The following is a 14,973-nucleotide window of genomic DNA, read 5'->3' on the forward strand; positions in this document are numbered from 1 at the left end:
CAATGTGTTGTTTGGATTTTTTAAAATTAAATAGCTTTGTACTGTTTTTATGCTGTTATTACCTACATTGAGTCCCACTCTCAGGATGCCTGGGAGAAAAGTGGGTATAAAAGTACTCTAAATAAATAATAATCTACAAACCAAACCGTGAAATCTGGTTATTGAAAAGTTGTTCTACTGAGTGCAATTGAAGTAAGTTCACATTCTATACACAGAAGATTAAAAAAAAGATCCTTAATTTTCTTCACTGTGATAATCTTCTTACAGTAATAGTTTTGTTATCTGACACCAGATTATCCAAATAGCTCAGTTAACCAGCTCCTCCTTCTGAGTCACCATAGCCCTGTGTTTCGGGGCAAGCTAGTACCCCACTTCTATCTTTCCAGTTGGCCAGTCCGATGTGTCAGGAAGTTGATGGGCTTCTGACAGTTGATTTGACCAGCTAATTTTGTCCTCAGGCTCTCTCCCCATCAGGCTTTCTTGAGCTGTCAGGATCTGGTTCTACCAGAGAGCTTCTGGGCAGTTGGCCTGCTTGTCTGCCTAATTCATAGGATGACTCCATGACTCAAGGGGAATGTCCTGCAGGGGTTGATTCCACATGGTCCAAATATTTCAGGTTGAGCGAGGGAAATATCTCGGTTTGGCCACGGAGTTTGCACAGTTCCCAATCCTAAAGTGGGTTTGTCCTGCAATATTTCCCAGGTTTTTCAAAAACACCTAAAATGTTGATATTTTCCAAAAATCTGGCATTGCAAACATGACAGGAGCAAAACCGATTCCTTTTTCCCACCCTGCCACCTGATCTTCCCTCCTTACATTATAACAGTTTAATTTCTGCTGAGTTGCAGCCCGCCGTTTCTGAAACGTTCCCCAAGCAAGTTTTCTGCCCTTTGACAGCTCTTTCAGGAACCAGGCAAGTGAGCAGATGCAGCTCCGGGCTTACATTCCCAACAGTATCCTGGGAGGGGCCAGGAAGCTCTTCTGGGAGTTGGTCAAGTGAACCCCTGTGGGAAAACATGAGTGCTTACCCTGTTCCTACTGGATCTCGCGAAGTGCCACTTGCTAGCCAAGCTACAGCCCAGAGAGCCCAGCCCCTCAGCTCCAGGCTCACATTCCCAATGGGATCCTGGGGTAGGGAGGGGTGGGGAAGCATCTGCCTGGCATGCTCTCACCCAGTGATAGCCCCATATTTGGTATATGGGGGGGGGGCTGAGTGTCTCATGCTGTGGTTTCTTGAACACATTTAAATGTGGATGGGATACTGTGCTCTGCCAAGCATTGGTCAAAAGTTTTTACTTTGTATAGCACAATATGCTTTCCATGTTGCTCGCTGCACCGTCTCCTTTCCAAAGCTACAGAAAAGGGTGTGTGTGTGTATGTGTGTGTGTGATGCTTGGTTTTCCTGTGGTTGCTGTGGATCTGTCAGTCAGAAGCATTGCCTTGGGGGCGGGGGGGAGAGGGAAGAGCCAATCAGAATGCAGACACCAGGGATGTTTGAACATGTGTTGTAAAAACAAAAAAAGCTGGGCTCTTGTGAAAGAAATCAGAATATTCCTCCCGGTTTTAACTCGATTCCTTCACAAAAACTGGCACCCATGAAAAGGGAGAAACTCAGATAAAATAGACCTGGATTTTTAAACACCGAACGTAACTCGGTATAATTATGCTGTGTTGGGTCAGTGGGCAGAAGCAAGGGCAAAGCAATAAGTACTTGGCATTTTGACTGACAACCCCCTTCCCTTTCAGGAGAAAAAATATTTTACTGTACAAATTGTGGGAACATAATGTTTAACATTTTGAACTAAATTGTTATTAATTTATAATTATAAAATCAAAGAGTTGGAAGTGGCTATAAGGGCCATTGAGTCCAACCCTCTGACCATGCAGGAATACACAATCAAAGCACTCCTGATTGATAGCTATCCAGCCTCTGTTTAAAAACCTCCAAAGAAGAAGACTCCACTGAGGCAGTACATTCCACTGTCTAATAGCCCTTGCTGTTAGGATATTCTTCCCAATATTTAGGTGGAATCTCTTTTCATGCACCTTGAATCCATTACTCCTCGTCCTAGTCTCTGAAGCAGAAGAAAACTAGCTTGCTTCATCTCCAACATGACATCCTTTTAAATATTTAAACATATATATCTGTTAGCATTAATATATCAGAAATATATCTCACATATTTATATTCTATGCATAAATATCCTGGATTGGATGCGTGATTTGAGGTGTGGGGTGGAAAGAGAACATAACAGGATTAGCTAATATAATCTTAACAAAGTGTTAACAAAGCATATGAAGCATAACTTTTTCAGCAATGATTTAGCTGCAAATGTGCAAAATATGTTGCAGGTGTTTATTTTGTTATGAGTACATGAAAATGATGTAAAATCACAACTTGTTTATACACAGGAACAGAAACATATGTTTTTCTAACTTGAGTTAACTTCCATTTAGGAAAAATATGCCACATGTAAACTTCCCCAAAAATATGCCATTGTTTTTCTAGATTTGGTCTGGATGCTGCATTCCTGAAAAACCCATGCAAATGGGTTTCCCATTGATGCCTATGTGGAGGGGAAACTGTGTTTCTTTAGCATCCAGACTGCTACCCTAATCTGTATCTGTCATTCAAAAAACATGGATCTTTTATGCACATGTCAGTTTCAATGAAATCTGTCATGGTAGCAATTAATTTGTTTTGCAGCAGCCCACAAAGACCCTCCATCAACATGAACCAGAAAGCTAGTGAGGATCTCTGGGGGTGCTTTAGAGTCACTGTGACCATGAGAGACTGACAGATTGGGGTTGGGGGGGGGGAGCAGCTGCTGTTCAGGTCAAGCACCTGGGCCTATATCAATCTAGGTATCAGTGTAATGGACTGAAATGAACCATATTTAGGCAGCATTTGACATGGCTTCTTAGAAGCCGATAAAGTTGTGCTGAGCAGCAGTCACTAAGAAATTGTGCCCCCAATGCCTTTGTTTTGTCACACAAAATGTTTGTGGGCATTTTGCTGCAATGTGATTTCTTGTAAGTACCTGAAAAGAACACTTGATGGATGCCATATCCCTTGACTCATTCAAACATACCTTGTAAACAGGAAATAAACAACCTTGCAAAATACACAGTGGGTTTTCATCTCTTGTCAGTTCTAATGACTGCACTTGTTTCATAAGTTGACTCTTTCTTTGCAAGCAGTGTTACAATCGAATGATTTCCTGAAAACAGTCAGCCTGGACAATGCCTCTTGGACATAAATCCCTGGTTGCCCTCTTGAAGGTGGCTATAATAAGAACTTTGAGTAGGTGTGAGCCCCCCCCCCCCCCCGCTCATTGAGAGTATACTACAACATATGTCATTAATTTTTAAATAAGAATCTTTGAAGCACAGGGTGCCATCGTTCTTCATTTGAAGTGGACATTTTTTTTCCTGAGCCAAGCAACATGAAGCGGGGAGAGGGATACATCTGCCTAACTTGAGTATTGTGCATTATGACAGGGTATGCTTCTTGTAAAGAAATAAAATATCAATGTTCAATCTCTGTACAGCAATAAAAATCACAGTGTTACTTACCTCTGCTCTGAGTAATTTACAGGGAAGAGGCAGGAAAAAAGTCAGACTTGGCTGGGGGGCATGAGGTGGATGGATCAGCTTTGTTTTGCAAATTCATGCTTTTATTTTCATGTCTTATCATTTTAGACTTTCGCTAGACTACAATACTTTTGATATAAACATAATCACAAGACCAGTACATAGGTTTGCACTGCCAACATGGGTCCCTGATCAAAGAAAGACAGCTTAGAATCTTCAAAACATGGTTTCAGTAACTATGTTGCAAGCTGGCCGTTTGCAATGTCCAACAGTAGATGGTTCATATAGTCCATCAATTAGCAGTTATAATATTTCCAACTTGTAGGGAAACATGGATGCCGAGAGGGGCCCTACCTGGTGAGCACACTCCCGGCCAGAGTTCCCTCTCAGCTTGACATGCCAAGCTCAAGGGTCGTTCACGTGCCCACCCTCTCATCTGGGTTAAAATGTATTCAGGCAGAAAACTGCTGACTAGCAGACTCTCTGGCTCCTGCAAGTATAGGCATTCGCTGTAACCCTCCCTCCCCCCGGCTGGTTCCATTGTCTTTTACCCTGATAAGCTCATAATAAAAGGTGAAGGGAGAAGGCGCTCAGGGGGAACGCTGGATGCCTCTCCCCTGCCAGACCTGCAACCTGTGTCTGTCGTCCTTCACCAACTGGAAAAAATAATATGTTAGAAGCTTCAAAGACCAGGATGTATATCATTTCGAACAATTTGTAGTTAATATTGTGGAAGTCATAGCATTTAATCATCTCTCTTATTTAATATTTACCTGCCTTCTTTTATGTCTTTCAGGATAAACATATTGATTTTATATCACCACTTCATTTATGATTAATGCACAAAAGGGCTTTTCATCCCCAAAGGTTTGATTAGGAAAGGTAAATTACCCACCAGATTATATAAAATATTGTAACAAACTGCATTAGATGGATTGTTGTGTGAAAGAATGTGAAAAAAATAAATTTAAATATGGTGGCATTTAAAGCACAGTTGATTTTCCATTTAGAATATCCTCATGCATTTAAATATTTCTGCCATAGTCCACTGCATTTAATTGGACCATCATCAGCAGGAATCTCAATTTATTATCAGCAGCATCTTCAAAGCAAAATTTTTCAAAGTTGATTTAAATATTATGAAAGAGACTTATACATAAAATTTGGGCAGCCCAATCCTGAGAGCTTCTATGGTGGAACCCGAAAGCAGGCCACATAGCTTTCAAAACTTACAGGAATCCTCAGTCATTCAGAGTGTAGGAGAATGCAGGGTGGTCCTTTATCTGGTCTCTTACCTTGTCCCTTATCTGTCAGCTCTTCTTGTAAATACAGAGCATTTCTGAAGAACTCAGTAGCCTCATTAGTTTTTCTTTGATTCTTTCTCACAACTGACTGCTCTACCTTTGCTTTGTACCCAAGTTCCTCTTGCTATCTGTAAGTACTACCGATGCAGTAGAATACACTTGCCATGTTGTTTCCAAAAATATGTAACTCTCTCAGCCATTGTCTGCATCCTGCTTCATTCTCAATCTCTGCCTTGCTTACCAATCTTTCTGGCTGCTGTGTCTTCCTTGCTTACCGATCTTTCTGGCTGCTGTGCTTCTCCACAATAAACTGCCTTGCTCATTTCAACATGAAGAAGTTTTTGATTGATTCCACACCAATCAATTGTGGCATTATTGCCACCAATTCTTTATGCAGCAGTTTCAGACAAGATTAGATAACAAAACTATCCATTAACATGTGTTTCTTCCACTGAAATTCCACCTGCAGGTAATTCTAGAACAGCATCAATTGGTTGGAGGAGAAAAGGCTTACTTGGGAATCAAATGACCTTCTGTCCTTTTCTCATGGCCATAGCTCCAGAAGTTGACTTACCCAAGGCTGAAATCCTCCTTTGGAACATTGGCCCTTTCTGCATGGGCCATTAACAGCGCCCTGGGGACGGCAAAAACGCCGTCCCCAGGGAGCTGTTCGCACAGGGGGCGCAGCTGCTGCGCCGCCGTGCCGCCCTTGGCGCCTCCCGAGCAGCACGAAGCCGCCGTTTTCCAACCTCACTTCCCCAGTGAGGTTTATGGAAAACGGCGGCTTCGAGCCGCTGCCATGCGAACGGCAGCGGCTCGAAGGCACCCTCCCTCCCCCTTTGTAACTGTTGACCTACTGTCGCTGCGACCGTCCAGCGCATTGCCGAGGCCTGGGGACACTCCCCCTGCCCTGCAATGCCGGAGCGGTCGCACAGGGCAGGGGGGCGTGTCCCCAGGCCTTGGCGTACACGGTTCGGTTGGACGGGCCAGCTGACGCACAGGTAGAGGAATCGACCAGGCTGCATGGCGCCCGCGAGTCGTTTTATCTTCTCGCTGTTGTTTCTGGGACCGTCAGTATGCGTAACAGGTCCCCAATCGTGGCTGTGCAGAAACGGTAATTGATTCTGCAAAACTTCCCTACAAGTGAAAACAATACATATAATAAATAGACTGAAACTCTCTGGATAATTATTGGTTAAACATTTAAAACCACACCTTTCTTCAAAGCTTGTAACTAAATGTTACATAGTTTTAGTTAAACAGTATATAAGTGCAGTATAAACACTGCACAGCTAAAACATCATACAACAATAAAATCTCAAATTTACTACCCAAATAAAGTGTTCATGAAAAGCTCTGGAGAATTAAGTACCTTACAGAGTCTCCTAAGAACTTCCAAGGATGGTGGATTTCTCTACCTCCTCAGGGTGCCTGGAAGAAACCACAAAAAACGTTGACCAACATTATTGCAGGAAAATCTCCAATAATGACCCAGGGATGAAACATACAAGAAAACTGCCATGTACTCCTGGGGACTAAAAGAACATTGCTGACTTGCCTTTATTAAAAGGGGGCTTCCACTTTACCAAAACTACCTCTTGTGTAGGATGGAGGATATGAGGTCTTTATAGACCAGCATTGACTCTGGTAACCAATGGTTTTATAAAGAGCTTATTGTGGAGAGAATTTAGTACTTTATAGCTGTAAAGGATTGTTTAAATCATAACTTTTATGCACATGACATGGGAACTTTTATATCATGGGCAGTTGCATTATATATATGTTTAATTTACATTCTCAGACATTCTCATTTACATTAATAGAGCTGTGACATAATAAATGTAGTTGTACATTGCAGCCAATGATGTTAATCACAACAAAATACAACTTGTTGCTGTGACCCATGTACTTTATGGGCTCTAGGTTCTAATGGTCTGCTCTAATGGGTCTTGACATTAAAATTCCCTATGCATTCAAGTATAGAACATTACCTAGTGCATTTTATACATTGTTTCATTCTGCTGTTTCAGTACATTAAAAGACTCCACTAATTGCTTTTTCCTCCAGTAACTCCTGAGGATATAACTGATATATCTAAGCACAAAACTTACAAACCTAATTGTTATTGTAATGAGATATGAGTACTAGAACATCATGCTTACCTTCACTTTATCATAAGACTATTTATGATCTCCTGATTATGTATTATTCTGCTATCACACAATATTCCTTTCTAATTGTGCAACTGCATCTCATGGGGTCCTTTCTAATTAAATAACCAAAATGTACATGACTTTGATGTTTAGGTATCTCAGTACTGGAGGAAAGTACAGTACTGGATGACTGGTTAAAGATTATGGCCTAGAGAAGAACAAATGAGGCAAACACATTTGAGCAAAGGTGAGAAAATCTTTAATCTTGACAAGTTCAAGTAAAGGTAAGTGAATCATCTTTACTCTTTATCTGACCTTTCTATTTGCCATACACACTATTCCAGTCTGTGCTTGGCAAAGGGTAATGCTATGTTAGAGTGCTAAAGTCCTCAGAGGGTAAGGCAGGTTTAGTTCATCAACTGGTAAATATGTGATGCCTTCAGGCCAAAGACCCCAGAGAGACATAAACCACTTACTTAGCAGGGGATAGTTTCAGAGGATAGCTGCATTGGTCTTCAGTAGATGAGGAGCTTTGATTCCATAAGCTTTTACTGTGAAAATAATGTTGGTCTCTAAGGTGCTGCTGGACTTGAATCTAGCTCCTTAGAAAAGGGGGAGTCTAGCATTAGTATGCTAATGGAAATGCACTGTGTGTCTTTCTTTTTTTCCTCCTACATCATTGTGTTTTCTTTTCTTTTTTTAAAATAAGGTATGAGTCTACGGATAAAATGCTAATATGAGCATGTCTATCTTTTCTTTTCCTTATTGGTATTAAAACCATGTTTTTTAATCTTATAAGTCAAATAAGAAGAGTTTGGATTCATATGCCCACTTATCTCAGCCTTAAGGAATCTCAAAGGGGCTTACAAATTCCTTTTACTTCCTTTCCCCACATCAGACACCTTGTGAGATAGGTGGGGCTGAGGCCCTTTCCACACAGCATAGGGAGAGTGGGTTGCAGGCAGGATAAAGGAACTGCTCTCCCTCCTGCCCCATTCACACACCTCCATGCAGGCAGTGACTGGAGCCAGTGTAGGCAATGTGGGCTGCCATTGTGCCTTCGCACAGAGGTGTGGCTTTTAAAGAGATACTCACTTCCGTAGCCACAAGGGAGGGCAGGCATGGCCCCCCTAACCATTCTGACATTTCTCACTGCCGCAAGTTGTCCCTGTAACCCCACAAGGCTACGCAGCCACATGGTGGAGACTTTTAAAAACTGGGAAGCGCAGCCAAGTACAGTGCTTCCTGGGACAACCGTTCAAATGTGAGCGGCTGCAAAACACACTAAAACAAAATAATTGCAAATAGCACAATTCTCAAATAACCCATTTTTGGGGGGGACGCGGGGCAGCCTTGCTTCAGGGGCAGGAGCTGTGTGAAGTTCCCTCCTGAAACATTTTTTTTACCATTATTATCCTGGGTGTATTGGCCTGTGCGGAAAGGGCAGTGGCGTAGCTAGGCCAGAGTGCGCCTGGTGCACACTCTGGCTTTTTTGCTCCTCCGCGGCCCCCCTGCCCCCCACCCACCCATGGAAGCCCCCCCGTGGCACCCCATTCCACTTACTTTTAGGAAAGGAGCTGGCCAAAGAAGCCTGCCTGCGTTGCCTGGGCCTGGTGGGAACTACATTTCCTGGGAGCCCCTGGGAAATGTAGTTCCCACCAGGCCCAGGCAACGCAGGCAGGTTTCTTCTCTGGGATGTTCCATTCCTAAAAGTAAGTGGGGGTGTGTGCCGTGGGGGGGTGCACCATGGGGGGTGGGGGGTGCCACGGGGGGAGCACGGGGGGCTGGGGGGACTTTTCGACCCCCACGTGACCAGAATCGGTGCGCCCGGTGCATTGCGCACCCCCGTTCCCTGGTGGCTTTGCCACTGGGAAAGGGCCTGAGAGAGTTCCGAGTGAACTGTGAGCAGTTCAAGGTCACCCAGCAGGCTTCTTATGTAGGAGTGAAGAAACAAACCTGGTTCACCAGATTAGAGCCTGCTGCTCATATGGTGGAGTGGTATAAATCACTAGTAAATCTAACACCTCAATTTAATGAGTTGAACAGCTGCTCTGAATGTGAGGCTTTATTATTTTTTTGTCCAAGGGAAAAAGAAAAGCTGTGTCTGTAAAAACTGGATTTCAAAGTCATAAGGCATTTTGGAAATTTCAGGACAGACTATTTGAAAACTAGATAGTAAGTATTAAGTAATGTAAGTAAGATAGTAAGTAAGATAATAAGTAATGGAGTACTCAAAAGGATAATAATTAAAAGGGAAAAGTACACAATATTGAATACATTAACTACTGTGCATCTTGATGCTTTCATGGACAACTGTGTTTTATGTAAGAACTGATAAAGGCTAAGTTATTCATGTATTCAAAATAAAAATAATATGGAGAATAAAGGGAAACAATCCATTGCAAACTGCCTCAATTATACAAATAATTACAAAACAAAACAATTACAACTAGGATTGCAACAAACATTCACCCATGAATGGTTTCAGAATGAACATTGTGCTATGAAAGGAGCTAAAAGTGTTGTTGTAAATCCTTCATTCTTGCTTCTTTTTTTGGTACCGTTTGCAGCTGTTTGCAGTCATTGTTCCCTAAAGAAGTCGCAGAGTACTTTTCAGGACAGAAATTCATCACGGAGCACTGTCGTCACTCTCATACCAAAGGCATGTATGTGCATTCTTGGCTGTTTTTATCTAACTGTATTTTTCAAGTAGTTAGTCTTTTATCATATATATTATAGCAAAAATTGATTATTTTTTGAATTCTAAATAGCCTAAATTTTGTATTGTCAAAGCCTTTCAAGGCCAGATTCAACTGATTGTTGTGGGTTTTCCGGGCTAGGTGGCTGTTTTTCATTATTATTTCACATTAGTTTGAATGGCAGAACCCCTCCCCCCTTTTCTTGGGTTTGTATCTTCATGGTTTTCCATCCATATTGGACAAAACTCCTGGAAATTGTAGTTCTCCTCTAGAACACCCATATTGCTTAATTTCAGACAGGTAAAATAATTAGTAACAAAAAGGAAAGAAATTAAACAAACTCCCATGCACAATATCTGGGTTGCAGATATTATTCTTTTCATTGAAATGTACATGATCACAAAGGCAAAAAATAGGTGAGAGTTCACATTGGAAAGTTCCAGTGGAGGTCTATCTGTCACAGTGGAATGAGGCATAATGCAATGACATAATTTCTAGTAGGTAAAGACCTGGAAAAGACACACATCATGTCAGCTGTTGTTGTAGCAATTTCTGCAATCTCCATAGTAAAGATCATAGATATTAAAGACATTTCTAGACAGTCATGCAATTCAGTGATTTTACATCTGGGTCTTCATCCAGATGGGACATTGCCCCTTTGCATGATGATATATCCCTGTCCATTCCCCCACCCCTCACAGCTCAACTGAGCAAGTGTAGGAGGATGTAGGGCATGGGAAGAGTGTGCCCTCCAGCAACAGGAAACTGACAAGGCTAACAAGGAGTTGCAATCAACCTAGCTTTTCACATGCCTTCAGATAAAATTTTTCAAAAACTATCTTCTATTAAGCCAAAATCACTTTATAACCTTAACTCCCTAAAAAAAAAACTGGTAAGCCTGTTCATGCTTTCTTAGATGTAATATTTCATTATTGCAAGGCATTCTGTGGGAATTACCCAGTTGCCCTTGAAGATGTTCTTAGAAATTACTGCCTCTATTATTCAAACAGCAACTCACCGGTATTTGTCAGGGAGTCTGCATAACGCACAATCCACTAGCAAGTTTAGGGACCCGAAGCCACCCTACCCAATCTGAAATATGGCTATTATTATCCCCTACTAACCTTCCTGATTCTAGGACTGGAGCAGGCTTTCTGGCCACATTGAGATTGCAGTGTGTTGTGATAATGTGTATTTAAAGTTGCCCTTAAAGTTAGAGAACAATCATAGACAGAACTGATTCACTGATAGTTTCTGCCACAATAATTAGAGTGTCCTGAAAGCCACTGAAAGGTCAACAAATGCTAAAACCTTTCCTAGCTCATTTTAATTACATTATACTTCTGTTCAAATTCCTGAGATCATTCTTGTGCTACAGAAGAAAAAAACCCTTTAGGGTAATTTCCATGCAGAGAAGAACTGACTCATTTTTTACTATTTTCCCATACCATGTCAGCTTTGGTCTGGATGGTATTTGATATCACTTCAGTTACTGTTATGCCAACCACTGTCAAGCATATTTTGAATCTCTCATTATGAACTACACAGCAGCCAGAGAAAGGTCTAATTTCCCTTGACAAGCTGGACTTCCATGACATCACCAGTAGGATAAACCTCAGCTGATTTGGAAAAGGTCAATGGAAAAATGACTCTTTGCAAACTACCTGGCGGATGGAAAGCTTTGTACCAGCCTTCATGATCCCAGACTGAGTGGGCAAATTATCTACTTGCATGAACAAAATATAAAACAATAGGCAGGCAAGATAGAGAGAATCCCAAAAGCATTTGAAGTTAATCTCAAGTGCTCTATCTTTTCATCAAAATAATTCCATATCTGCATTCTTTCATTTTTCTTGACAGGCGATTAGTTTCTATGAAGAAATATGTCTTAGTTCAATGTAACCATGGTTTCTGACCTGCAATCTATTGTTCCTGCTTCCAGTTACATGACAGTGTGTGTGAAGTGCCATCAAGTTCCTTTTGACCTATGGTGACTCAATAAATTAATGACCACCAAACCATTGTTAACAGCCTTGCTCAGGTCTTGCAGGCACAGAGATGTGACTTCCTTAAGTCCATCTATCGCAGGCTAGGTTTTCCTCTTTTCCTACTCCCTTCATGTTGTCCTACCACTCTTGTATTTTTCAGTGACACTTGTCTTCTCATAATGTGACAAATGTACAGTAGCCTCAATTTAGCCATTTTAGCTTCTAGGGAGAGTTCAGGCTTGATTTGATTTAGAACAAACTGACGTCTTTTTGGCACTAAACAGTGTCTGTAAACCTCTCCTCCAACACAGCATATCAAAGGAATCTGCTTTCTTCCTGTCAACTTTCTTTATTGTCCAACTTTCATACCCACATATAGTAATGGGGAATACAATGACATGAATTAAATTGATCTTAGTTGCCAGTGACACACCCATACACATTTAAGAATCTTTTCTACATCCTTCATGGCTGCCCTTTTGATTCTCAGTGTCCTTCAAATTTCTTGGTTGTAGTCTTCCTTTTGATTGATGATAGAGCCAAAGAACAGAAAATCTTGAACTATTTTGGTTTCTTCATCATTAGGTTGTGCAATTCCCAGTAATCATTACTTTTGTTTTCTTGATGTTCAGCAATATTCTAGCTTTGGAATTTTCTCCTTGAGCCTTCATCAATAGTCATTTCAAGTTGTCACGATTATCTGCCACTAATGTGTTGTCATTTGCAGATCTCAAATTGTCCATGAATTTTCCACCAATTTTTATTTCACTTTCATCTAAATTTATTTCAGCTTTCCTTATATGTTCTGAATATAGATTGAAAAGATATGGAGATAAAGTATTTCCTTGACTTTGCTAATTGGAAACCATTCTGTCTCTCCATATTCTGTCCTAACAGAAGCATCTTGCTCAGAGTATCGGTTGCACATCAAAACAATGCCATGGTGAACCCATTTCCTTTAAGATCAGCTATAGCTTTTTATGATCCACACAGTCAAGAGTTCTGCTGTAATCTATAAAACACAAGCTGATTTTCTACTGAAATTCTCTTATATGCTCCAGTAACCAACATAAATTTGGAATATGAGCTCTAATGACTCTGCCTTTTTTGAATCCAGCTTGAACATCTGACATTTCTCATTTCATACATGGTAATTGTCTTTGGTGTAAGATTTTCAACCCAATCCACAGGGCCACAGCAACCATGAATGGCACTGCTGCTGTACTGCCACCCAACCCCCAGAGGGCTTTCAGATGACATATAGAAACAGTAAAAAAAGAAAAAACCTGAAAAGCCCTCCATAGGGCTCAGTGCCACCCTTTAGGATGGCATAAGTCTGAGGCCCCTAGGTCAGCATTCCTAGCTCAAAAGCCTGGGTGAAAGCTGACTAAAGATGACTCTACCCACAGGAATGCTCTGGATCCCTTTGACCAGCAACTGTTTGGACACCAGCTTAGCTCCACGGCAGTGTCCACTTCCAGGTTTGGCTGCCATGGAGCTGTGGGATACCTGGACACCGGAGTCTTTGCCTTCTCTGCCAGGATGGGTGCTTCTATTTATCTTGCATTACTTCACAGCACTGAATACTTGAGTACTAGACAGGGAGGCTTTCTTATAGTACCATTATGCAAGTTTTGTCTTCTTTGCATTCAGCCTGGAATGTTACAACATTCTTGGTAATGGGCATGTTTGCCTCTTCAAAACTCAATGCAGACTAAGGTCCAACTCTCACTGAGATTGTTGAGACCAATTAAAATCCAATATTACAGGGGAGAGTGAAGAGAAAGCAAGGAAAATCAATATGTGTTTCATTCCCTTTGGGTTTCCTTGCTCCTCCCAGCTTTCCCCACACATGAAAACAGTTCCTCCCAATCAGCAAGAACAAGGAAGAGGGAGGCTGCTTGGCAGCTGTGGATGGTCCACAAAAGGTTTTCCCCATTTAATTAACAAAACATAGGAAAAGCCCACTGCAAAACTCACAGCCATGGGGTAAGCCCTGCATTCGCAACAGGCCATAGACTCCTGAAGACTGGAAGGGAAGATCACTTGGGTTGATGTGGAAAAATTTCATCCAGAATTTCATCCAGATTGTTTGGGAGCTGGGGAAAAAAAAGATTCTGGTGGAAATAAATATCCTGTTGAAACCAATGGTAACATCATATGACTATAGTAATTTATCTGAATATAATCATAATAATACGAAAGAATCTCAACACAAACTTCAAAAGTGTGAGATGAATCCAACCCTAATTACATTTCTGTGTACATCTCCAGGTACTTTCCATATGCTCTAGTTTTAACATCTGTATCATCTGTATGATCAATGCGTTTGAAAGGGAATGTGAGTTTAGAGTAAAGGTCCATCTTTAAGTCTCTGAGATCAATAATTTAAAAACCTTATAAATAAATGTTGGAATAAAGATGAAACAGTCACTTCTGTTAATTACTGAAGATTTACATCTGCACTTAAATGCAATAGCACATTGCAGTAGCTCCCTGTGTATAATGAAATTTTTCAAACAGCAAAAAGGAGGAGAAATGAGCCTTGTGTAAAGAGAAAATAATGGAGCATGTATATTTTATTTTATGAATACTGTATAATTGTAATACTGAACATTACATTGTAGGAAGTACCGGTACATTTACAAGATGTTTAACATTTATAGAGTTATTTTTGTTAAGGTAAGAGCTTAGATATTTTACTACACATACATTTACAATCCAAAATAGATGGGCAATACTCACTATAACTCTCAGTACTTAAGCTTAATAACAGCTGCTGGCAGGAGAAAACATTTTCCTTGAGATAGAAAGAAGAAACTTCACTTTGCTGAAGTGTCAAATATATCTGATATTATTCAAAGCCAAGCCAACAGAACTGACAAGGAAATGGACTGAACAATGTGTGGGTTATGCTTGCCTTAGTAATATGCTTAGGAACTGATATTTATGGCATAGTAACATCCAGATAATCATGTTTTGAATTAAGATTGGCCCAGAAATACCAATACCAATATCCCAAAATGTAAGTACTGTTCTCTAAAAGTATGAAGCAATTTGTGACACATTTCACAACCCAGAAAATAGACCTTGAAATATCAGTACAATATGTCAGTGGAACAAGTGCCTGCTTGCTCCATAATATTAATTTTATAATGTGCAAAAGGTGTAGACACAAACACATAGCATCACGGACTGATGGCTGATCTGACTCCTGGTTTTCTTTATTATCCTC

Source organism: Sphaerodactylus townsendi, linkage group LG07 (assembly GCF_021028975.2).
Source record: "Sphaerodactylus townsendi isolate TG3544 linkage group LG07, MPM_Stown_v2.3, whole genome shotgun sequence".
Lineage (NCBI taxonomy): Eukaryota > Metazoa > Chordata > Lepidosauria > Squamata > Sphaerodactylidae > Sphaerodactylus > Sphaerodactylus townsendi.